The 23,980-nt window shown below is 42.9% G+C and overlaps 1 protein-coding gene and 1 pseudogene across 2 annotated transcripts in view; both read right to left on the bottom strand.

Moving 5' to 3' along the window:
- Positions 1 to 23,980, bottom strand: part of LOC126203711 (serine protease filzig-like) — a 370,785-nt gene that overhangs the window by 180,898 nt on the left and 165,907 nt on the right. The gene's annotated exons all lie outside the window — the stretch shown is intronic.
- On the bottom strand, positions 11,742 to 11,859 carry LOC126204774 (5S ribosomal RNA; annotated as a pseudogene).

The following is a 23,980-nucleotide window of genomic DNA, read 5'->3' as shown; positions in this document are numbered from 1 at the left end:
AAATTGTATTTAAATTTGAGATATTGGTTGTTATATCCGCGGACGGGTCGCTCGCGTCGCGTCCGAACCTTTCCTGCGCTTCGGGAATCAAGTGGTCGTAAAAATCGTCGTATCTCATAAAAGGTTCAAAATATTGAAACGACGACTTTTGGAAAAGAGAGCACACAGAAAGGACTATTTTATCTGATTAATTTCTCATTGTTGGGATTCACAGTCACATAATATTTCTTAAAAGACATCTTAGTGGCCGTTGACTGCATAAAATATTTATTGTTACTATTGCAATTTCGCCCTTATGGCCATTTTCAAGTAATACTGCAAAGTTACCTAAACACAAAAATACAAACGTGAAGCACAGAGTGTATATACATAATTAAGCAAGCATTTCATTAAGAAAGTAGCTCAATTATAAAAATTGGAGATAAATGTACATTACTTACATTCTGTCAGAATATAGAACTATCTGACATGAGTACATGTCGTCGTCAAAATGCAGACTTTTGACTGTGAGAGTCCCACAAGATCCGATGAGTACGACACTTCTTACATCGTAATATGTTGTTAAATATGTACTGAACTGTCGATGTTACCATCGTTCTAATAATCTATCACACATACAAGCTCAGGTGCAATGACAACATGTGGAGCTAAGTCAGTTGGCGCGAAAATTCATTTACTAAAGATAATGCCTGTGCACGTAGCAAAGATAGTGCACACCAAGGATACGACTTATAAGCTTTATATCGTAAAGTCTTTTCATCTGTCGACATCATACAGCTTACTAAATAGTGCTATGATTGTAATGGGCAGTAGGATAGGAGTAGGAGTAGGATGTGAGTAGTATCAAACAAAATTGCACAGGTGTCTGAGAAAACCAATGTAGGGATCAGCTTTCACACAGACAATGCATTAAATATAAAATTCAGGCAAGGAACAGGTAGAACAAACCAGTTTGCAAGATCAGGGGTTTACAGAATAGAATGTGGCCCATGCACAAAATCTTATATTGGACAAACTGGGCGGGCATTTAACGACAGGTTTAAAGAACACGTCAGGCAGACAGAAAGCAATATCTGTACCTCTAGCAAACACTTAATTGAGAATAAACATATGGTCAGCAACACAGATTCATCCCTTAAAATACTGCAGACTGTGCCTAAAAGTAGAATCATGAATGTTCTAGAAGAAATAGAGATTTACAACTGCATTAAATATCGTCCCAATGACCTACTTAATGATAAAACTGATTTAAAAAATAAAAGATTTGTAGATAATTTTCAGTCCGTTTTAGGTACAAATGATAGATTGTAAAATGGCTTACAGGCGCAATACCTTGACGTCTGATGGGAGTTTACCACCCTGACATTTTTATAGGCAAGCGTGTAAACGAGGTTAAAAAAAATTTTAAAAAATACGTAGATGCTTCAAAATTATATTAGTAACTGTGTAATGTCATATCCGCTACCACTCGCAATGTATCTGTGTCATTTTATGCATTTTAAGATCGCAAGTTTTTATGTGATGTATCTGACCAGTTTTGTCTTAAATCATAAGTAACAAATTTTAACAGTAATCTGGTGTACTTTACTGTAAAGAAAAGTTTATGGACTATAACGAGCGAAGAAAAGCATACTTAAATATATTTTATTTTTTTATAAATGAAATGTAGCCTCGACATTTCATTGTTTCCGAAGCTTGTGATTTATTGTATCAATCTATTTCAACAGTAATTCATCGAACTGTACAGTAATTTTAAACACTTACCGAAAAACATTTTAAACAATTTCGATGGAATAGTATACATATTTACTTAGTCCTGTTTCCTATAATAGAGCCTGGGTGAAGGATGCACGAAGTATTCATGCGGAGGCATTGTGATGTTTTGTCAGAATTTGTGGTGCTGCAAAGTGAATTGGATTGCTGGAGAGCGTTTTACGCCATTTATATTCGTAAAATTTATACGCATACAAAGAATTATATATCAGAACTCTGACAGAATGTAAGTAATGTACATTTATCTCCAATTTTTATAATTGAGCTACTTTCTTAATGAAATGTTTGCTTAATTATGTATATACACTCTGTGCTTCACGTTTGTATTTTTGTGTTTAGGTAACTTTGCAGTATTACTTGAAAATGGCCATAAGGGCGAAATTGCAGTAGTAACAATAAATATTTTATACAGTCAACGGCGACTATGATGTCTTTTAAGACTATTTTATCATATGATTAACACTAAATAGGTTTCTGTAAACGCGTGAGCAGACCGAAAACAAGACTCCCTATAACTTACACCATGAGGCTTTGTCCAAATTTTCATAGGCAAACAAAGAGACACAGGTAACCGGGGTGTCAAAGTGACCAGCATGAGGTCTAGTTTGGCATGAAAATATTTAACACCTTGAAAGTAATCAGGGTAATAAGATGAGGAAAAATTGAAATATTTCACGAAAAGCTGCTTTAAATCAAGTGTCAAAAATGTCATCTGTTCAAGGCCTAGCTATTTTGCACATAAAAAGATACGTTGGTAAGGTATTTAAATGTCAAAAAGGCTTCCTTCGAATCAAGTACGTTAGAAAGGCAAACGAGGAGTCAGTAAGATCATGCTTTCTGAATAAAATCTGAAATTCAAAAATGGAAGAAATCAGTCATATATTATATGAAATGATTTGTGTAAAACAAATAAGTAGATCAGAGAAACGTTCTACTTGCCTTTGAACGATGCTCGACACCATGAACAGAAATTGAGGTGCACTAAACGCTTCCCTAATATTTTTTATTTCATAATTTTAGACAAATCTTTACACAAAACGTTTGACATTCTTTTCAAAAAGTTTGTAAGCTTTACTTTTACAGACTATTTAGAGTAATTGAAACGCTTGCCCTTAACACTGACTGCTGATGAATTACGTTCGCAACAAGAAATATCTGTAAAATTTCATGGTTCATTTTAATTTATTAGCAATTATATGTGTGTGATATACTGGGACAGGTGTGAAGATCAAGTTCTTTGGCAAGACCTTAAAAATATACTTAGGGTTACAGTGTAAACAGTATACATAAGACTTAGTGTACAGAATCGTAATTGAGTCAGTAAAAATATAAAATTTGCCGGGAATCAAACTCATGACCTTATCCTCGCGTGTAATTACGAACTGTATTCGCTAACCCTACACCACCACTACCTATTATCAATTTCTCTTATTGTTTGTATTTATGTTTAAAAAAATGGGTCTGAGCACTATGGGACTTAACATCTGAGGTCATCAGTCCCCTAGAACTTAGAACTACTTAAACCTAACTAACCTAAGGACAACACACACATCTATGCCTGAAACAGGATTGAACCTGCGAACTTATGTTTATACTTAGCGTAGTTAGTCATGTAATAGTCATTCTTCCGCATTTATTGGCTGTTAAAAGTTCTTGATCGTGTAAAAAAACATTCGTGTTTAATTTATTGATGAGATAGTCGAATGCTCCTCATTCATGTGTATTCGAAGAACTTGTCTGGTGATCTTCGTAGTTGACGATACTTATGAAATTTTCCATGGAGATTCCTCCATTTGTAAATTTCATGCAGAGCATTCCTTTTCGCTTTGTTTTCTTAAATAAACCTAATTCTGTAGCCTTGCTCTCCAGCTACAGTATTCTACAGATTAAGGACGCCGTTTTATAGAAACAGCTGGTTGGCTCTAAGCAGCCATCTTGTAGCGCGACGTGATAGCTCGCATGCAGGACACCCAAGGTTGTTGCCCGATGTTGCTGCTTGTCGCTGGAGCGTCGCGCATCCAGAAGTCGCCCGCAGTCGCTCGCTTCTGTCGCTGACGTAGGGCACGGCCTAAGAGACTACCGAGCGAGGTGGCGCAGTGGTTAGCACACTGGACTCGCATTCGGGAGGACGACGGTTCAATCCCGTCTCCAGCCATCCTGATTTAGGTTTTCCGTGATTTCCCTAAATCGTTTCAGGCAAATGCCGGGATGGTTCCTTTGAAAGGGCACGGCCGATTTCCTTCCCCATCCTTCCCTAACCCGAGCTTGCGCTCCGTCTCTAATGACCTCGTTGTCGACGGGACGTTAAAAAACACTAACCTAACCTAACCAAAGAGACTCGCAGCTGCGCAGCTGGCGACCTCGCTAGAGCGCTGCAGCTGCGTGCCAAAGCCCAGTCAGCGGCAGTAGTTCCCTCCATCTGTAGCTACATCGATAATCTGTAAATCACACTGCAGTGCCTGGTAGAGCATCGAAACGCCTTCACAATAATTCTCTATTACTCCACTCTCGAAGAGCGAGCGGAAAAAACGAACACCTATACTTTCCCGTGCAAGCTCTGATCTCCCTTATTTTATTATGGTGATCGTTTCTCCATATGGAGGTCGACATCAACAAAATATTTTCGCATTTGGAGGAGAACGTTAGTGATTTTCTTCAGAAGATCCCCCTCAACCAAAAACGCCTTTGTTTTAGAGATGTTCACCCCATATGCTGTATCATGTCCGTGAGACTCATTCCCCTATTTCGCGATAGTACAAAACGTGCCGGCTGCTGTGACTGAGCGGTTCTAGACGCTTCAGTCCGGAACCGCGGTGCTGCTACGGTCACATACGGCCGCAAGTTCGAAACCTGCCTCGGGCATGGATGTGTGCGATGTCCTTAGGTTAGTTCAAAAATGGTTCAAATGGCTCTGAGCACAATGGGACTCAACTGCTGTGGTCATAAGTCCCCTAGAACTTAGAACTACTGAAACCTAACTAACCTAAGGACAGCACACAACACCCAGCCATCACGAGGCAGAGAAAATCCCTGACCCCGCCGGGAATCGAACCCGGGAACCCGGGCGTGGGAAGCGAGAACGCTACCGCACGACCACGAGATGCGGGCTTTAGGTTAGTTAGGTTTAAGAAGTTCTAAGTCTAGGAGACTGGTGACCTCAGATGTTAAGTCCCATAGTGCTTGGAGCCCTTTGAACCATTTCAATACAAATCGTGCTGCTCTTCTTTGTACTTTCTCCACGTACTCCGTTAGTACTATCTAGCAAGGAATCCACACCACGCAGCAGTACTTCGAAAGGGGATGGACAGGCGTAGTGTAGGCAGTCTCTTTAGTAGATCTGTTGCAACGTTTAAGTATTCTGCCAATAAATCGATCTTCGGTTCGCCTTCCACACAATTTATCTCTGTTCCTTCCAATTTAAGTTTTTCGTAATTGTAGTTCCTAGGTACTTAGTTTAATTTACGGCCGTTAGATTTGATTGATTTATCGTGTAACGGAAGTTTAACGGATTCCTGTTAGCACTCATGTGGATGACCTCAGACTTCTTAGTATTTGCGGTCAATTGTCACTTTTTTTTGCCGGCCGTGGTGGTCTCGCGGTTCTAGGCGCGCAGTCCGGAACCGTGCGACCGCTACGGTCGCAGGTTCGAATCCTGCCTCGGGCATGGATGTGTGTGATGTCCTTAGGTTAGTTAGGTTTAAGTAGTTCTAGGGGACTGATGACCATAGATGTTAAGTCCCATAGTGCTCAGAGCCATTTGAACCATTTTTTTGTAATTTCGCGGACTACTGCTGCTACCTTTCTTGAGTGTTGGTGTGACCTGTGAAACTTTCCAGTCTTTTGATACGGATCTTTCGTCGAGCGAGCGGTTATACATGATAGTAAGTACGCACATACTGCATCAGCATACTCTGAAAGGAACCTATTTGGAATGCAGTCTGTACTGGAAAATTTGCTTTTATTAAGTGATTTAAATTGCTTCACTATTCCGAGGATACCTACTTTTAAGTTATTCATGTTGGCAGGTGGTCTCGATTCGAATTCTGTAATATTTATTTCGTCTTCTTTGGAGAAAGAATTTTGGAAGACTGTCTTTCGTAACTTTGCTTTAGCAGTGCTGCTATCGATAGTATTTCCATTTGCTATTGCGCACAGAAGGTGTTGATTGTGTCTTGTCCATAGCATACTTTACATGCGATCAGACTCTCTTTGACGCTTTGACCAGCTAGCCACGCGGCTCTGTCTCACTGCTTCCAAGCGGGCCAGCACACGCCGAGTGGCGACTCAACAGGCTAACAAGGGAACCTCCCCATCGCACCCCCCTCAGATTTTGTTATAAGTTGGCACAGTGGATAGGCCTTGAAAAACTGGACACAGATCAATCGAGAAAACAGGAAGAAGTTGTGTGGAACTACGAAAAAAATAAGCAAAATATACGAACTGAGTAGTCCATGCGCAACATAAGCAACATTAAGGACATTGTGAGCTCAGGAGCGCCGTGGTCCCGTGGTTAGCGTGAGCAGCTACTGAATGAGAGGTCCTTGGTTCAAGTCTTCCATCGAGTGAAATTTTCACTTTCTTTATTCTCGCAAAGTTATGATCCGTCCGTTCGTTCATTGACGTCTCTGTTCACTGTAATAAGTTTAGTGTCTGTGTTTTGCCACCGTACCGCAAAACCGTGCGATTAGTAGACGAAAGGACGTGCCTCTCCAGTGGGCACCGAAAACATTTGCTCGCAAGGTCATAGGTCAACCGATTCCTCCACAGGACAACACGTCTGATATATTCTATACGACACTGGTGACGGCATGTGCGTCACCTGACAGGAATATGTTGTCGACACACCTAACTTGTACACTTGGCGAATGGGTAAAAAGATTCTTCTACCTTGCCGATTTAGGTTTTCTTGTGGATGTGATAATCACTTCCAAAAAAGTGATGAAAACATAAGAGTTTGTCACATGAACTGCAACAAATGAATGCAACAGTTTCACAGTCGTACAGTTTTTCCTGTGCTCTGTCAAAACATATGTTTTAAACGTTTTCAAATTTTTCCGTGTGTAGACCGCCAAATCCTGCATGTGTCCAAGCAAATCTGAACATGTCCTGGAATTTTGGAGAGCGAAGTTGATTATGTTTGAGTGCCTTAACTTTGATAATAACCTGAAAATAAAAAATGTTTCACGCGAGGGAGGCTTGAACCAAAGACCTTTCGTTTCGCAGCTGCTCACGCTAACCACAGGACCACGGCGCTTCGGCGTTTACAGTGTCCTTGATGCTGCCTATCTTGCGCATGGACTATTCAGTTTGTATATTTTGCTTATTTTTTTCATAGTTCCACACAACTTCTTCCTGTTTTCTCGATTGATCGGTGTTCAGTTTTTCAAGGCCTATCCACTGTGCCAACTTGTAATCAAATCTGAGGGGGGTGCGATGGGGAGGTTCCCTTGTAAGAAAGCATGGAGGTTAGCTGCCTCACACTGCTGCGTCAGACGTACGGGAAGCGAATCGGGTCTGCACACACTGCAGCTGTGTGTTCTGTAACTATACGCGCCATTTTCGCGTGGCTACGGAAGCCGCCGCAAGAGGCATGTATCATAAGGCGAGGTACTGTCGGTCAACCTCAGCTACTTGCGGAAAGCTACAGGGGTTCGATAAAAAGTACAGTCTGTTAAACAAGAGTAGAAAATGTGTCTAACATCAATCTAAAACATATACATACATCATATATGAGCAAAAGAGAAAAAGTTACAATTAATAATACTTTTTAATTTTATCCATATTTTGCAGCTTAAAACGTGACTGTATTCAAAATATTGGAAGTATGAATTAAACAACGCCTTCAGACACAACTTTTTCGTGTTTTATTAACTACACGATGCATTTCGGACCCTGTGGGTCCATCGTCAGGTGTAATTTGTCTTAATACATGTTTTGTTTCTTCTCCTGAATGAGGTGATATGCATATTCCTGTCGCGAAAAGGTTTAATGTTAGGTTATGAATTTCGTAAGTCGAACGCGGAAAATATGTGCAAAATAGTGGAAAATGAACAGTGTAAACTTACCACATCATCCAAAGAAAGCATTTTTAACGTTTTAGAACCGGTAAACATTCTTTTCTCTGTCGCTTTAGCACATGTCACTTCATTCAAGATGTACATTTGCACACACATGTTTATAAACACTTCACAGATGTTTTTGTACATGGTGTTGTCAAAGATGAATTTATTCGTAGTGCTAAAGATATAACTATTAAACAGTTGACATATGCAAGAACTAACTTTAGAATAGGTTGGGGTTGGGTTGGGTTGTTTGGGGGAAGAGACCAAACAGCGAGGTCATCGGTCTCATTGGATTAGGGAAGGAAGTCGGCCGCGCCCTTTCAAAGGAACCATATTGGCATTTGCCTGGAGCGATTTAGGGAAATCACGGAAAACCTAAATCAGGATGGCCGGACGCAGGATTGAACCGTCGTCCTCCCGAATGCGAGTCCAGTGTGCTAACCACTGCGCCACCTCGCTCGGTCTTAGAATAGGTCTTTAAAATTACTGAAATAACTATGGCTTGTGAAATCTGTTTGTTCATATAACGTACATTCTGTTTTTTATTTTTATTTTGTGGAGGTATATCTCCAGTTGTTCTAACAGACTTAGGGTCTTACCATTGGCTTCGTTATGTAGTATTACCAAATTGTTTTCTAGACTGTTGATGACATGTTTCGTTTCCAACATATGTTGTGCAATGACTGATTTTTCGAAATTCTTGAGCCTGAAAGCATTTACATTTTCCTGAAAACGGGTCTTGAAGTCTCTGCCTGTTTTCCCTACATAATAGGCAGGACATCTGGGGCACGATATTTTGTATACGCCGCTCTTGTTGTATGATTGTGTATTTTTTTTTACGTTATGGATGAGTAGGTTTCCTAACTTATTATTGGTTGAGAAAGCAACTGTTGCATTTGTTTCTCTCAAAAGGTTGGCGATTTTTTTGTGATATGGGGCCCAGGTACGGGGCACTGACGAATATTTTGTCTTCTTTCACAGAGTGTCCATTCGTTGTCTTGCTTTTGTGTATTTGTATGCTTAAATTGTCAATTATTTTGGCTGTGTAGCCATTGCTTATGGCAATGCTCTTTATTGTATCTATCTTATTCTTGACAGTGTTATCTTCTAAATCAAGGGAGTGTAGTCTGTGTAGCATGGACCTAAATGCAGCATGTTTCTGTGTGGTGGGGTGGCATGATGAGTTGTCCAGTGTTATGTCTGTGTATGTGCGTTTTCTGTGTATGCTGAACTTGTGTTTTTGTTGTTGGTTGGTGATTTTAAGATCAACGAAGTTTATGGTTTTGTTGTCCTCATCACCAATGTACTAAAATGACGGAGAAAAGAATGTTTGCCGGTTCTAAAACGTTAAAAATGCTTTCCTTGGGTGATGTGGTAAGTTTACACTGTTCATTTTCCACTATTTTGCACATATTTTCCGCGTTCGACTTACGAAATTCATAACCTAACATTAAACCTTTTCGCGACAGGAATATGCATTTCACCTTATTCAGGAGAAGAAATAAAACATGTATTAAGACAAACCACCTGACGATGGACCCACAGGATCCGAAATGCATCGTGTAGTTAATAACAAACGAAAAACTTGTGACTGAAGGCATTGCTTAATTCATACCGACAATTAATAATACGTCCAGTCACCCGCAGCGTCGATAATTTCTTGGTATCTCAGGGGCATGTATGACACAAAGTTTTCCACGTATTCACGTGGAAGAGACCTCAAAATGCGTCGAATTTGCCTTGACATCTATTTAAAAGTGCAGATATTGTTTCCTTGCAACTTCTTTTTGATGTAAGACCAAACATTAACAATATGATTAGCCTCAGGCGACTGTGGGGGCCTATCCCTTACCCCCATACCGTTCTCCTTTTTCCAGTCGCTGCAAATTCTGATGCGGTGCTTCGGATCATAGTGCTCCTGCAGTATCCAGTCTTCAATTTTTTCGATGAAGCAACGTTTGGCATTAGAATCAGACATATTTCATAATCGTGACGTGTAAGCTGCACCCAAGTCTCTTTTTGTGTATTTCAGCCAAGAATTCAAAGTAAACTAATGCTTCTTCGACATTGAATGAAGGACAAAGGCTACCTCTGTAGGCTGTGGAAGAACTAAGGCGATATCTTTTACCATTTGTATATATTGGCTCTTACTTAACGGGCTGTATGTAAACAGCCAGAAATGCATGCCTGAACATAAATGCAGATGCTAGCCAAACCTGCACGTGGCTATCTCGAATTTGACCCCAAACAGCACCTGTACAAATGTCCTAAATAAGTTTCAAGTATCGATCGTGGCCAGAACAGTGTTCTGTGTAATTGTGAGAGCATCGTGTCAGAACTCAGTGCTCGTATGGGGGGAGTTCCTGTATCAAGGTAGCCGAAGTGTTGGGTGTTTCAAGAGGCACCGTATCGAAGATTTATGCCGCATACACCCACAGTGTCATCGTAACGGACTGTCAATGGAGAGGACTGTGACGAAAAATAAGTGAACGACAGAAATGAAGTGAACTGAATGTCGTCGCACTCACGAACCTTTGGGTGAGGGAAAGAACAGGGAGCTCGATAAACAATGAATCTCAGGGCGAGCTCCAATTCCAAAACAATTCATAAGTGATGTACATTCCCGTAACATGAAAACATGGTGCCGAAGGCATAAAACTTGGACTATGAGGTACTGGAAGAACACTGTTGGATCGGATGAGATTTATTTCATACAGTTTCGAACTTACAGCAGAGTTTACACCCCAAGAGTCATAGTGGGGAGCCATGCCAAGAGTCCATGGGCTCCGTGGTTACTGTACAAGGTCGCATTCCCATTTCGTCTTGTACAATGTCTGTACCCCAATGGGGGACGGTGTATTCCAAGATTGCAGGGCCCTTATTCACACAGCTCGGATCGTCCAGCACTGATTGTGTGAGCACGAAGATGAATTGTCCCGCCGGCCGCTGTGACCGAGCGGTTCTAGGCGCTTCAGTCCGGAACCGCTCTGCTGCTACGGTCCCAGTTTCGAATCCTGCCTCGGGTATGGATGTGTGTGATGTCCTTAGGTTAATTAGGTTTAAGTAGTTCTAGGTCTAGGGGAATGATGGCCTCAGATAATAAGTCCCATAGTGATTAGAGCCATTTGAACCATTTGAATTGTCGCATCCGCCACAGTCGACAGACCTCAATATTATTGAATCTTTGTCGTCTAGTTTGTAGAGTAAGCGGTGTGAGCGCCATAGACCTCCATCATCGTCACCCGTTCTTGCCACTACTTTGCAGAAGAATGCTCCAAAGCTCCTTTAAAACATATGTAGGACCTGAACCTACACATTCAGAGACGACAGGAACCTGTTTCGAATACCAACGGTTTTCCAGTACCGTATTAGTCATGGTAACGTGTTTTTTTGATGTTTCCATATTTTGATCCACTCTCTGTATCTTGGATCAGCCAAAAGCAGAATAACTAAATACTGATGAACATGGGATATTTTTGAAGTTGTTGATTCAATTAGACTATGACTTCTTTTAACTGATCTTTATTGACTGTCGACCTATGCACAAGGAAAGATTTTCTATCATAAATAAGAAAGTTATCATTCAGCACCTATCTTAATTTGTAGTCATTCTTTGCTAAAAGCTATAGTTATTTCTGTAGCTATGTTTCTTTTTTCTCCCCTTATTCCTTTCTCTTCCCCCGTCTTCTAATTTAGAATAAGCACTCACTCCGTAGTCAGGCCACAAGTGGCCTACCGGGACCATCCGACCGCCGTGTCATCCTCAGAGGAGGATGCGGATAGGAGGGGCGTGGGGTCAGCACACCGCTCTCTCGGTCGTCATGATGGTATTCTTGACCGAAGCCGCTACTATTCGGTCGAGTAGCTCCTCAATTGGCATCCCGAGGCTGAGTGCACACCGAAAAACGGCAACAGCGCATGACGGCCTGGATGGTCACCCATCCAAGCTCCGACCACGCCCGACAGCGCTTAACTTCGGTGATCTCACGGGAACCGGTGTATCCACTGCGGCAAGGCTGTTGCCTAATTGAGAATAAGAGTCCTCCGTATACTTTTCATTTGTATTTATGAAAGGGAAGGCAAAGTCTTCAACTTTTATTTCAACAGGTGGAAGACATAAATTATGAGAATTAGATAAATTTTCTAATTTCGCACTGTCTTTTAAAAGTTGTAAACAAAAACTTAAATGTAAGATTCAAAATTTAGTGTGCGGTTGATTATATTTTATGTTTTATTGTATACTGAAGCACCAATGAAACTGGTATAGGCACGCGTATTGAAATACAGAGATATTTAAATAGGCAAAATACTGCGCTGCGGTCAGCAACGCCTATATAAGACAACAAGTGTCTGGCGCAGTTGTTAGATCGGTTACTGCTGCTACAATGACAGATTATCAAGATTTAAGTGAGTTTGAACGTGGTGTTATAGGCGGCACACGAGAAACGGGAATCAGCGTCTCCTAGGTTGCGACGAAGTAGGAATTTTTCCATACGAGCATTTCATGAGTGTACCGTGAATATCAGGAAACCGTAAAAAAATCATATATCTGGAATCCTGCAAGAACGGGACTAAGGACGAGTGAAATGAATCGTTCAACACGTCAGAAGTGCAACCCTTCCGTACATTGCTACAGATTTTAGTGTTGGGTCATGAACAAGTGTCAGCTTGCGAAACATCCAACGAAACATCATCGATATGGGCTTTCGAAGCCGAAGGCCCACTCGTGTACCCTAGATGATTGCACGATGCAAAGCTTTACGCCTCGTCTGGGCCCGTCAACAGCGACATTGGATTGTTGATGACTGGGAACATGTTGCCTGGTCGAACGAGTCTCGTTTCAAATTGTATCAAGCGGCTGGGCGTGAACGGATATGGAGACAACCTCGTGAATCCATGGACACTGCATGTCAGCAGGGGACTGTTCAAGCTGGTGGAGGCTCTGTAATGGCGTGGGGCGTGTGCCGTTGGAGGGATATGGGACCCCTCATACGTCTAGATACGATCCTGACGTAAGCATCCTGTCTGATCACCTACACCCACTCATGTCCATTGTGCATTCCGACGGACTTGAGCAATTCCAGGTGGACAATGCGACGCCCCTCACATTCAGAATTGCTACAGAGTGGCTCCAGAAACACTGCTATGAATTTAAAAACTTCCGCTGGCCACCAAACTCCTGAGACTGAACATAACTGAGCATAACTGGGATGCCTTTCAACGTGCTGTTCATAAGAGACCTCCACACCCTCGTACTCTTACAGATTTATCGACAACCCTGCAGGATTAATGGTGTCAGTTCCCTCCAGCCTTACTTCAGACATTAGTCGAGTCCATGCCACGTTGTGTTGCAAAACGCATCACACATAGTAAACTGTACTAAACATGTCTTTTAATTTTTTCATTTTATTTTACGTTGGTAGAATGATCATTACCTGTTTTGATGTACTAGCCCATAGTTTACGCATACGTTGTGTGACTATAAACATAAATGTTTCCTCACTACATAACTGTATTTTTACGTTAGTCTTACACCACAGTTGACAAACTGCAGTTTGAGGTGCCAGGTACGTGTCGATTCATAACATTTTGTTGTTATTTCCGCAATCTTTGATGATAGTGTTTGTAAAATAAGATTTATATAATTCTTGTGTTATTGTTGCCCCTTGATGCTATTACAACGTCGATATGCAGCAGGATTTTAGAACGTATATTGTGTTCAAACATAATGAATTATGTCGAAGAAAACGATCTTTTGACAGACAGTCAACATGGGTTTAGAAAACATCGTTCCTGTGAAACTCTACTATCTCTTTATTCACATGAAGTGTTGAGTGCTATTGACAAGAGATTTCAGATCGATTCCGTAATTCTGGATTTCCGGAAGGCTTTTGACACTGTAGTACACAAGCGACTTGTAGTGAAATTGCATGCTTATGGAATATCGTCCCAGTTAGGTGACTGGATTTGTGATTTGCTGTCAGAGAGGTCACAGTTCGTAGTAATTGCCGGAAAGGCATCGAGTAAAACAAAAGTGATTTCTGGCGTTCCCCAAGGTAGTGTTATATGTCCTTTACTGTTCCTTATCTATATAAACGATTTGGGAGACAATCTGAGCAGCCGTCTTCGGTTGTTTGCAGATGACGCTGTCGTTTATCGACTAATAAAGTCATCAGAAGATCAAAACAAACTGCAAACCCATTTAGAAAAGATATCTGAATGGTGCGAAAAGTGGCAGTTGACCCTAAATAACGAAAAGTGTGTGGTCACACACAAGAGTGCTGAAAGGAACTCGTTAAACTTCGGTTACACCATAAATCAGCCAAATCGAGAAGCCGTAAATTCAACTAAATACCTAGGTATTACAATTACGAGCAACTTAAATTGGAAGGAACTTATAGAAAGTGTAGTGGGTTGGTTCAAATGGCTCTGAGCACTATGGGACTCAACTGCTGAGGTCATTAGTCCCCTAGAACTTAGAACTAGTTAAACCTAACTAACCTAAGGACATCACAAACATCCATGCCCGAGGCAGGATTCGAACCTGCGACCGTAGCGGTCTTGCGGTTCCAGACTGCAGCGCCTTTAACCGCACGGCCACTTCGGCCGGCGTAAAGTGTAGTGGGGAAGGCTAATCAAAGACTGCGTGTTAGTGGTTCAAATGGCTCTGAGCACTATGGGACTCAACTGCTGAGGTCATTAGTCCCCTAGAACTTAGAACTAGTTAAACCTAACTAACCTAAGGACATCACAAACATCCATGCCCGAGGCAGGATTCGAACCTGCGACCGTAGCGGTCTTGCGGTTCCAGACTGCAGCGCCTTTAACCGCACGGCCACTTCGGCCGGCCACAAGCGTGTTAGTGGGAGGACACTTAGAAAATGTAACAGACCTGCTAAGGAGACTGCCTACACTACGCTCGACCGTCCTCTTTTAGAATACTGCTGCACGGTGTGGGATCTTTGCCAGATAGCACTGACGGACAACATCGAAAAAATTCAAAGAAAGGCAGCACGTTTTGTATTATCGCGAAATGTGGGAGAGAGTGTCACAGAAATGATACAGAATTTGGGCTGGAGATCATTAAAAGAAAGGCGTTTTTCGTTGCGACAGAATCTTCTCACGAAATTCCAATCACCAACTTTCTCCTCGGAATGCGAAAATATTTTGTTGAACCGACCTGAATAGGGAGAAAGAATCACCAAGATAAAATAAGGGAAATCAGAGCTCGTACGGAAAGATACAGGTGTTCATTCTTTACGCGCGCTATGCGAGATTGGAATAATAGTGAACTGTAAAGGTGGTTGGATGAGCCCTCTGCCAGGCACTTAAATGTGGTTTGCAGAGTATCCATGTAGATGCAGATGTAGATACTCTGTGCAGTGCCTAGTAGAGCATCTAACCGCCTTCACAATAATTCTCTATTACTCTTCTCTCGAAGAGCGAGCGCAAAAACGAACACCTATATTTTCCCGTGGGAGCTCTGATTTCCCTTATTTTATTATGGTGATCGTTTCTCCATATGGAGGTCGACATCAACAAAATATTTTCCCATTTGGAGGAGAACGTTAGTGATTTTCTTGAGAAGATCCCCCCTCAACCAAAAACTCCTTTGTTTCAGTGATGTTCACCCAATATCCTGTATGATGTTCGTGACACTCTCTCCCCTATTTCGCGATAATACAAAACGTGCCGGCTGCTGCGACTGAGCGGTTCTAGGCGCTTCAGCCCGGAACCGCGGTGCTGCTACGGTCACATACGGTCGCAAGTTCGAAACCTGCCTCGGGCATGGAGGTGTGTGATGTCCTTAGGTTCGTTAGGTTTAAGTAGTTCTAAGTTCTAGGGGACTGATCACCTCAGAAGTTAAGTCCCATAATGCTCAGAGCCATTTGCTACGGTCGCAGGTTCGAATCCTGCGTCGGTCATGGATGTGTGTGATGTCCTTAGGTTAGTTAGGTTTAAATAGTACATTGAGCATATCTGGGATGCCATACAACGTCCTGTTCATAAGAGATCTCCACCCCCTCGTACTCTTACAGATTTATGGACAGCCCTGTAGGATTCATGGTGTGAGTTCCCTCCAGCACTACTTCAGACATTAGTCGAGTCCACGCCACATCGTGTTGCGGCACTTCTGTGTGCTCGCCGGGGCGCTACACGATATTAGGCAGGTATACCAGTTCCTTTGGCTCTTCAGTGTATAACGCATCATACATAGTAAACTGTACTAAACGTGTCTTTTAATTTTTTCATTTTATAATACTATGTTAGAGTGATCATTAGCTGTTTTGATGCACTAACCCATGATTTACGCATACGTCATGTGACTATAAAAATAAGTGTTTCCTCACTACATAACTGTGTGGTTCAAATGGCTCTGACCACTATGCGACTTAACTGCTGAGGTCATCAGTCCCCTAGAACTTAGAACTACTTAAACGTAACTAACCTAAGGACATCACACAGATCCATGCCAGAGGCAGCGCTGTTGGGTGTGGCCGGGACTTGGATGGGTGACCATCAGGGCCGCCAGGCGCTGTTGCCGTTTTTCGGGGTGCGCTCAGCCTCTTGATGCCAGTTCAGGAGCTACTCGCCCGAATAGTAGCGGCTCCGGTCACAGAAAACCATCGTAATGACCGGGAGAGCGGTGTGCTGACCTGACCACACGCCCCTCCTATCCGCGTCCCCACTGAGGATGATGACACGGCGGTCGGATGGTACCGATGGACCACTTGTGGCCTGAAGACGGAGTGCTTGCACCACAGTTGACAAACTGCAGTTTGAGGTGCCAGATACGTGTCGATTCATAACATTTTGTTGTTATTTCCGCAACCTTTGATGATAGTGTCTGTATTATTATAATTCTTGAGTTATTGTTGCCCCTTGATGCTATTCCGACGAAGACCTCAAGGTGGTCTGAAGCGCAGAGTAAAACCGGTGGTCGTTAATAAAAGAACCTGTGATCTAGACGCTGTCTGTCTATTTATGACAAGAAGTGACGTCAATTAGGAGAACTTTTCTGCTCGATAGCGGACGCGCGAGTAGGCGAACGCTGTCGACGCGTGTTCCGGTGCGGCTGGAGGCCCGCCTCGCTTGGGGGTCGAGTGCCGCGGCGGGTCCTCAATAATTCAGGCGGCTTTCCCGGGGACGGCCGTCGCGGGCGGCCGAGTTGCGCCGCCCACACGCCGCTTACTCCGGAAGACGGCCCGCCGTGACCTGACAACCGACCACAGGCCGCGCCCCTGGCAAACGCCTCGTTATTATATCGACCACTCCACTCGAGCGGGGCAGTCAAGGTCAAACGGCGCCTGTGTCCAAGTTCACGCTGTTCAACGGCGGGAGAGAACGCACGCCGTCTTCACCTCAGTTAACATGGCGGGATCGGACCCTGCAATAAACCAGTTTCGACGAGCTTCGGGATACCTGTCAGGGGCGAATTTCCAACTTTTTTTAAAAATTCTTTATTCTGGCTTTGGGTTACAGGGACCATACAGACAACAGCGGTAACTAAAGTGCCAAAGAAACATAACCGTAAAAAAGCAGAACAGTTTGCATACAAACATACTTAAACTAAAATTAAAGACAATTAGACAAACACCAATCACGACCAGCCCCGGATTACAATATTTACGAACCGGGGCAAAAACTTGATAGAGCCCCCCCACCCACTCCCTCAAGCGTTTGAGATAGGACGTCGACAGTTAAAAAAAATTAAAATATGTTCGTTTTGTAAGACACACCTTTCCGAAGAGTTTGATACATGAAACATACACTACTGGCCATTAAAATTGCTACACCACGAAGATGACGTGCTACAGTCGCAAAGTTTAACCGAAACGAAGAAGATGCTGTGATATGCAAATGATTAACTTTTCAGAGCATTCACACAAGGTTGGCGCCGGTGCCGACACCTAGAACGTGCTGACATGAGGAAATTTTCCAACCGATTTCTCATACACAAACAACATTTGACCGACGTTTCCTGGTTCAAAAATGGTTCAAATGGCTCTGAGCACTATGGGACTCAACTGCTGAGGTCATTAGTCCCCTAGAACTTAGAACTAGTTAAACCTAACTAACCTAAGGACATCACACACATCCATGCCCGAGGCAGGATTCGAACCTGCGACCGTAGTGGTCTCGCGGTTCCAGACTGCAGCGCCAGAACCACGCGGCCACTTCGGCCGGCCGTTTCCTGGTGAAACGTTGTTGTGATGCCTCGTATAAGGAGGAGAAATGCGTTCCATCACGTTTCCGACTTTGATAAAGGTCGGATTGTAGCCTATCGCGATTGCTGTTTATCGTATCGCGACATTGCTGCTCGCGTTAGTCGAGATCCAATGACTGTTAGCAGAACATGGAATCGGTGGGTTCAGGAGGGTAATACGGAACGCCGTGCTGGATCCCAACGGCCTCGTATCACTAGCAGTCGTGATGACAGGCATCTTATCCGCATGGCTGTAACGGATCGTGCAGCCACGTCTCGTTTCCTGAGTCAACAGATGGGGACGTTTGGAAGACAACAACCATCTGCACGAACAGTTCGTCGACGTTTGCAGCAGCATCGACTATCAGCTAGGAGACCATGGCTGCGGTTACCCTTGACGCTGCATCACAGACAGAAGCGTCTGCGATGGGGTACTCAACGACGAACGTGGGTGCACGAATGGCAAAACGTCATTTTTTCGGATGAATCGAGGTTCTGTTTACAGCATCATGATGGTCGCACCCGTGTTTGGCGACATCGCGGTGAACGTACATCGGAAGCATGTATTTGTTATCTCCATACTGACGTATCACCCGGCGTGATGGTATGGGGTACCATTGGTTACACGTCTCGGGCACCTCTTGTTCACATTGACGGCACTTCGAACAGTGCCGGCCGCGGTGGTCTCGCGGTTAAGGCGCTCAGTCCGGAACCGCGCGACTGCTACGGTCGCAGGTTCGAATCCTGCCTCGGGCATGGATGTGTGTGATGTCTTTAGGTTAGTTCGGTTTAAGTAGTTCTAAGTTCTAGGGGACTGATGACCACAGATGTTAAGTCCCATAGTGCTCAGAGCCATTTGAACCATTTGAACTTCGAACAGTGGACGTTACATTTCAGATGTGTTACGACCCGTACCTCTACCCTTCATTCGATCCCTGCGAAACCCTACATTTCAGCAGGGTAATGCACGACCGCATGTTGCAAGTCCTGTACGGGCCTTTCTGGATACAGCAAATGTTCGACTGCTGCCCTGGCCAGCACATTCTCCAGATCTCTCACCAATTGAAAACGTCTGGTCAATGGTGGCCGAGCAACTGGCTCGTCCCAATACGCCAGTCACTACTCTTGATGAACTGTGGTATCGAGTTGAAGCTGCATGGGCAGCTGTACCTGTACACGCCATCCAAGCTTTGTTTGACTCAATGCCCAGGCGTATCAATGCCGTTATTGCGGCCAGAGGTGCTTGTTCTGGGTACCGATTTCTCAGGATCTCTGCACACAAACTGCGTGAAAATGTAACCACATGTCAGTTCTAGTATAATATACTTGTCCAATGAATACCCATTTATCATCTGCATTTCATCTTGGTGTACCAATTTTAATGGCCAGTAGTGTATATGTTCGAGGAAATGTAAGACATTTTATTTGGTATTAAGTGTGCCGGAGTGCTGTGCCACCCCTCTTCACACTTCATTATTCTATCGCGTGTCACTGTATCTCTCTCTGTGGAATTGAAACGTGTAATATTCTGTAATGGGAAACATCAAACTTATATGCAGGGCAGTGGAAACTAAAATGCCCTTTTTTTGCTTCTCTTGCTCCCAGTCGGCCCGTTTGACATCATACCTCCTTAAAAAACTCGCAATTAATGCTGTGTGGGTACTTGTGGCCGGGAGAATAAGAACTCTACAGAAAATATGCAATCTCTATTGGCTATTAGCCAACATCATTCCGTTTTGCGTGACATAAAATTAAATGTAGGAAACATAAAATCAGACAGAAAAGACACAAGCAAGGCAGCACACATTTCTCCAATACTCAGATCCCAGAATTCTTTTCTCTCTAATCTTGCGACAGCTTTACATGGCGTGCTTTCATTTCTGCGAAAGAATCTATTACCACATCAAATTTCGTCAAACGTTTCGCTACATGAAAAATCAAAATGTCGCTGTTCGATACTGGAAAAGCCGTTAATACGAATAGCACCCAAGACTGGTGTGGTTTCCCGATCTGATTATGTCTATTTTGTCACCGTCTGCTAGGTAAAACGAAATAGGTCTTTCTAATATTTCAGCAGTTCTAACGTAGCCAAAGAAGCGAGTCTGTTTTGGCACATATGGTCATTTTTGTGTACCTTATTTACATAAATAACACGACACAATATAACTGACGAAGAACCAATATCAAATGCCTATTAGGCCTACTACAAGCAAATAATTTTATGTCATGGAATAGTTTCACATTTCATTCCTGTGCTCGAGTTTCTCAAGCAATGGATCTAAAAGTAGTAGTACGAAATTTTTATATAAATCTCGAATCGTCATATTCTTCCATATAATTTGTGTGATGTCCCAGTTTCTTCTCCTTCCTCGTTCTAACAAACAATCTTGTTATCACTAATTCTGTAACTGTTGTAAAAACTTATTCTCCGTTTAACTTCACCAACCCTGCCAGAATCAGCGGTTCTATGATGCCGCGTTTATTCCCCTGTTAGGTGCCATAACGTACTCGTTCAACGCGTTTTCCGCGCTACTCTCAGAACAGAACTTAAGCGACTGCTAAAGGGGGACTGTACAAATGCCCTTAGTAGTGTGACGCTCAGGGAAAAATTTTCTGTCAAAATTTCATTTTCTTGGATACACCGAGAAGATAACATGTAATCTTTCTTACCTGTTATTGCTGTGAGTCGTGTATTTCCAATCTGGTAGTCTGTATCTATGGATTTCGCTAATGATTATAACAGCGGTGATCAGCCGCACACTCAGTCAACCACATAAACAGCAGTTGGCATCCAGCCCTTCGGGTTTATTCGGCTCAGCTCGTATAGCCCCTTCCCGTTTTGTCTGCGGGAAAGTTTTTTGTTTCTAGATGCGAAGGTGCTTCTCCTGGCAGAGACACCGCGTACAGTATGAACACATTCAAAATTCAACTAATGATTCGATGAGAAAATGTTCAAAAATGATGAAAAGCCAACTGGAATGCGTTTCAAAATCGTAAGAATAATGGATAGATCATCGTACGCTGGATGCTAGGCGCTCTGTGAAGCAAGGTTTCTTACTTCAAGAATAAGAATTTGCCCCCCCCCCCCTAAAATGCTACCCAGGACAGATACTCCGGTTTGCCCCCCGCTCCCCTCCCCTAAATTGGCCTGGTGATGGCAGTGAAATTGGAGCAGAATTGCAAACAGTGCTATATAGTAACATTAAGACAAACATGCAGATTCTCTTATAGTAAACGACAAAACACAGAAGGGCAAACACCGTACATCATAAAGGAAGTACAACAATAGCTGAAGAACAAAGTGGGAAATATCATCATACAACAATGTGAGAAGTGTAGCATGCAGACAGACGTAATTAAAATAAAAGAAAAACTCAAAATGACAAACGCAATACAACGAAAGTTATGTACAATAATGCCAGTAGAACAGTGACATAAAATGTACAAGAGAGCTAATTAGAACATAAAATAACGCACCCGATTACGAAACGGGTTGATGCCACTTGACAATGAAGACTTTGGCAACTCATAAATTAAATTAGGACGCCGGTGGCTCCTAAATAGTTTTTGCGTAAGTTATACAGGGTGAGTCACTAACTGTTGCCACCAAGAACAACTCCGAAAGTATGATAGGAACTGAAAAGTTAGTGGGAAGAAAGCTGTATGGGACAAGGGGGGCCATAATATGACGTTGGTTTTTTGTTGCTAGTTGGGGTCGCTTCAGAGATACAAAGGCCAACTTTGTTTTTCAAATGGGATGCTATAGTTTGGTACTTATTTTCTGATAGCGGCTTTCGACACGAATCCAGTGATGTTTAACAGCAAGGTCTTTGAAGATGAACGAAGGTCACAAAGTTGGCATGAACGTCCATTTACATAAGGTATTCGAAGCGATAACCATTGGTATAAATGCAGTGCTGCAATCTTCTTATTGTGGATTGAGTGGTATTCCTTAACACATCGGCCCTTACCGAAGCACATGGGATGACAATTCATGTGTAGTTGAAATGTCTTTATAAACAATGTCATTTACGAATCCCCACAAGAAAAAATTTGGAGGCTTCAAGTCTGGCGAACGAGCCGGCCACGACACATCTGCTCCTCGTCCGATCCAAAGATCTGGGAATTGTCTCTGAAACTCATTTCTAGCCATCAACGAAAAATGTACCGTACACCCATCGTGTTGATACCACATTCTGTTCGTTGTTCTTAAAGATATTTCTTCCAATTATGGACCTAATGTTTCTTGCAGGAATGTGGTGTACTTCCTAGCATTAAGATTTCCTTCGATTTCCTCCAGATTCCCTTACCATACATTCACCGACCACGGTTTTCGTTGTGCAACTTGACGCATCCACCATGGCTTTTCAGTTGCCAAATAATGCATCTTATGCAAATTAACATTTCTATGGTTCGTGAGTGTAGCCTCGTCAGTAAATAGAATCAAATTAATAAATGTGTCATGCCTCTGAGTCTGAAGTTGAGTCCATCGGCAGAATTCAATGCGACACACAGAATCCGTACCAGTTCATTCTTGGTGCAGACTGATATGGTAAGGATGATATTTATGGCGATGCAGAACGTAAACAAAATTTCCTTGCGATTTAACGCGAACTAACACAAGCATCTCGAACCACAGTGGCAAGAGTACCAATGTTCGTTTCCTCGTTAGTAAATTTCCTTTGCCGGCCGGTGTGGCCGAGCGGTTCTAGGCGCTTAAGTCTGGAACCGCGCGACCGCTACGGTCGCAGGTTCGAATCCTGCCTCGGGCATGGATGTGTGTGATGTCCTCAGGTTAGTTCGGTTTAAGTAGTTCTAACAAGGGAACCTCCCCATCGCACCCCCCTCAGATTTAGTTATAAGTTGGCAGAGTGGATAGGCCTTGAAAAACTGAACACAGATCAATCGAGAAAACAGGAAGAAGTTGTGTGGAACTATGAAAAAATAAGAAAAATACACAAACTGAGTAGTCCATGGGCAACATAGGCAACATCAAGGAGGTTGTAAGCTCAGGAGCGCCGTGGTCCCGTGGTTAGTGTGAGCAGCTGCGGAACAAGAGGTCCTTGGTTCAAGTCTTCCCGCGAGTGAAAATTTTAATTTTTTATTTTCAGACAATTATCAGAGTTCAGGCACTCACACATAATCAATATCGCTCTCCAAAATTCCAGGACATGTTCAGATTTGCTTGGACATATGCAGGATTTGACGGTCTACACGCGGAAAAATTTGAAAACGTTAAAAACATAGGTTTTGACAGAGCACAGAGAAAACTGTGCGACTGTGAAACTGTTGCATTCATTTGTTGCAGTTCATGTGACACACTCTTACGTTTTCATCACTTTTTTGGAAGTGATTATCACATCCACAAGAAAACCTAAATCGGGCAAGGTAGAAAAATCTTTTTACCCATTCGCCAAGTGTGCAAGTTAGGTGGGTCGAAACATATTCCTGTCATGTGACGCACATGCCGTCACCAGTGTCGTATAGAATATATCAGACGTGCTTTCCTGTGGAGGAATCGGTTGACCTATGACCTTTCGATCAAATGTTTTACGTTCCCATGGGAGAGGCACGTCCTTTCGTCTACTAATCACACGGTTTTGCGGTGCGGTCGCCACACACAGACACTAAACTTATTACAGTGAACAGAGACGTCAATGAACGAATGGACAGATCATAACTTTGCAAAAATAAAGTAAGTAAACTTTTCGCTCGAGGGAAGGCTTGAACCAACGACCTTTCGCTCCGCAGATGCTCACGCTAACCACGAGACCACGGCCCACTTATGCTCACTTCCTCCTTGATATTGCCTATGTTGCCCATGGACTACTCACTTTGTATATTTTGCTTATTTTTTCATAGTTCCACACAACTTCTTCCTGTTTTCTCGATTGATCTGTGTTCAGTTTTTCAAGGCCTATCCACTGTGCCAAATTAT

Source organism: Schistocerca nitens, chromosome 9 (genome assembly GCF_023898315.1).
Source record: "Schistocerca nitens isolate TAMUIC-IGC-003100 chromosome 9, iqSchNite1.1, whole genome shotgun sequence".
Classification (NCBI taxonomy): Eukaryota; Metazoa; Arthropoda; class Insecta; order Orthoptera; family Acrididae; genus Schistocerca; species Schistocerca nitens.
Note: the sequence above shows the minus strand (reverse complement) of the source record. Positions and strands in the feature narration are given on the sequence as shown.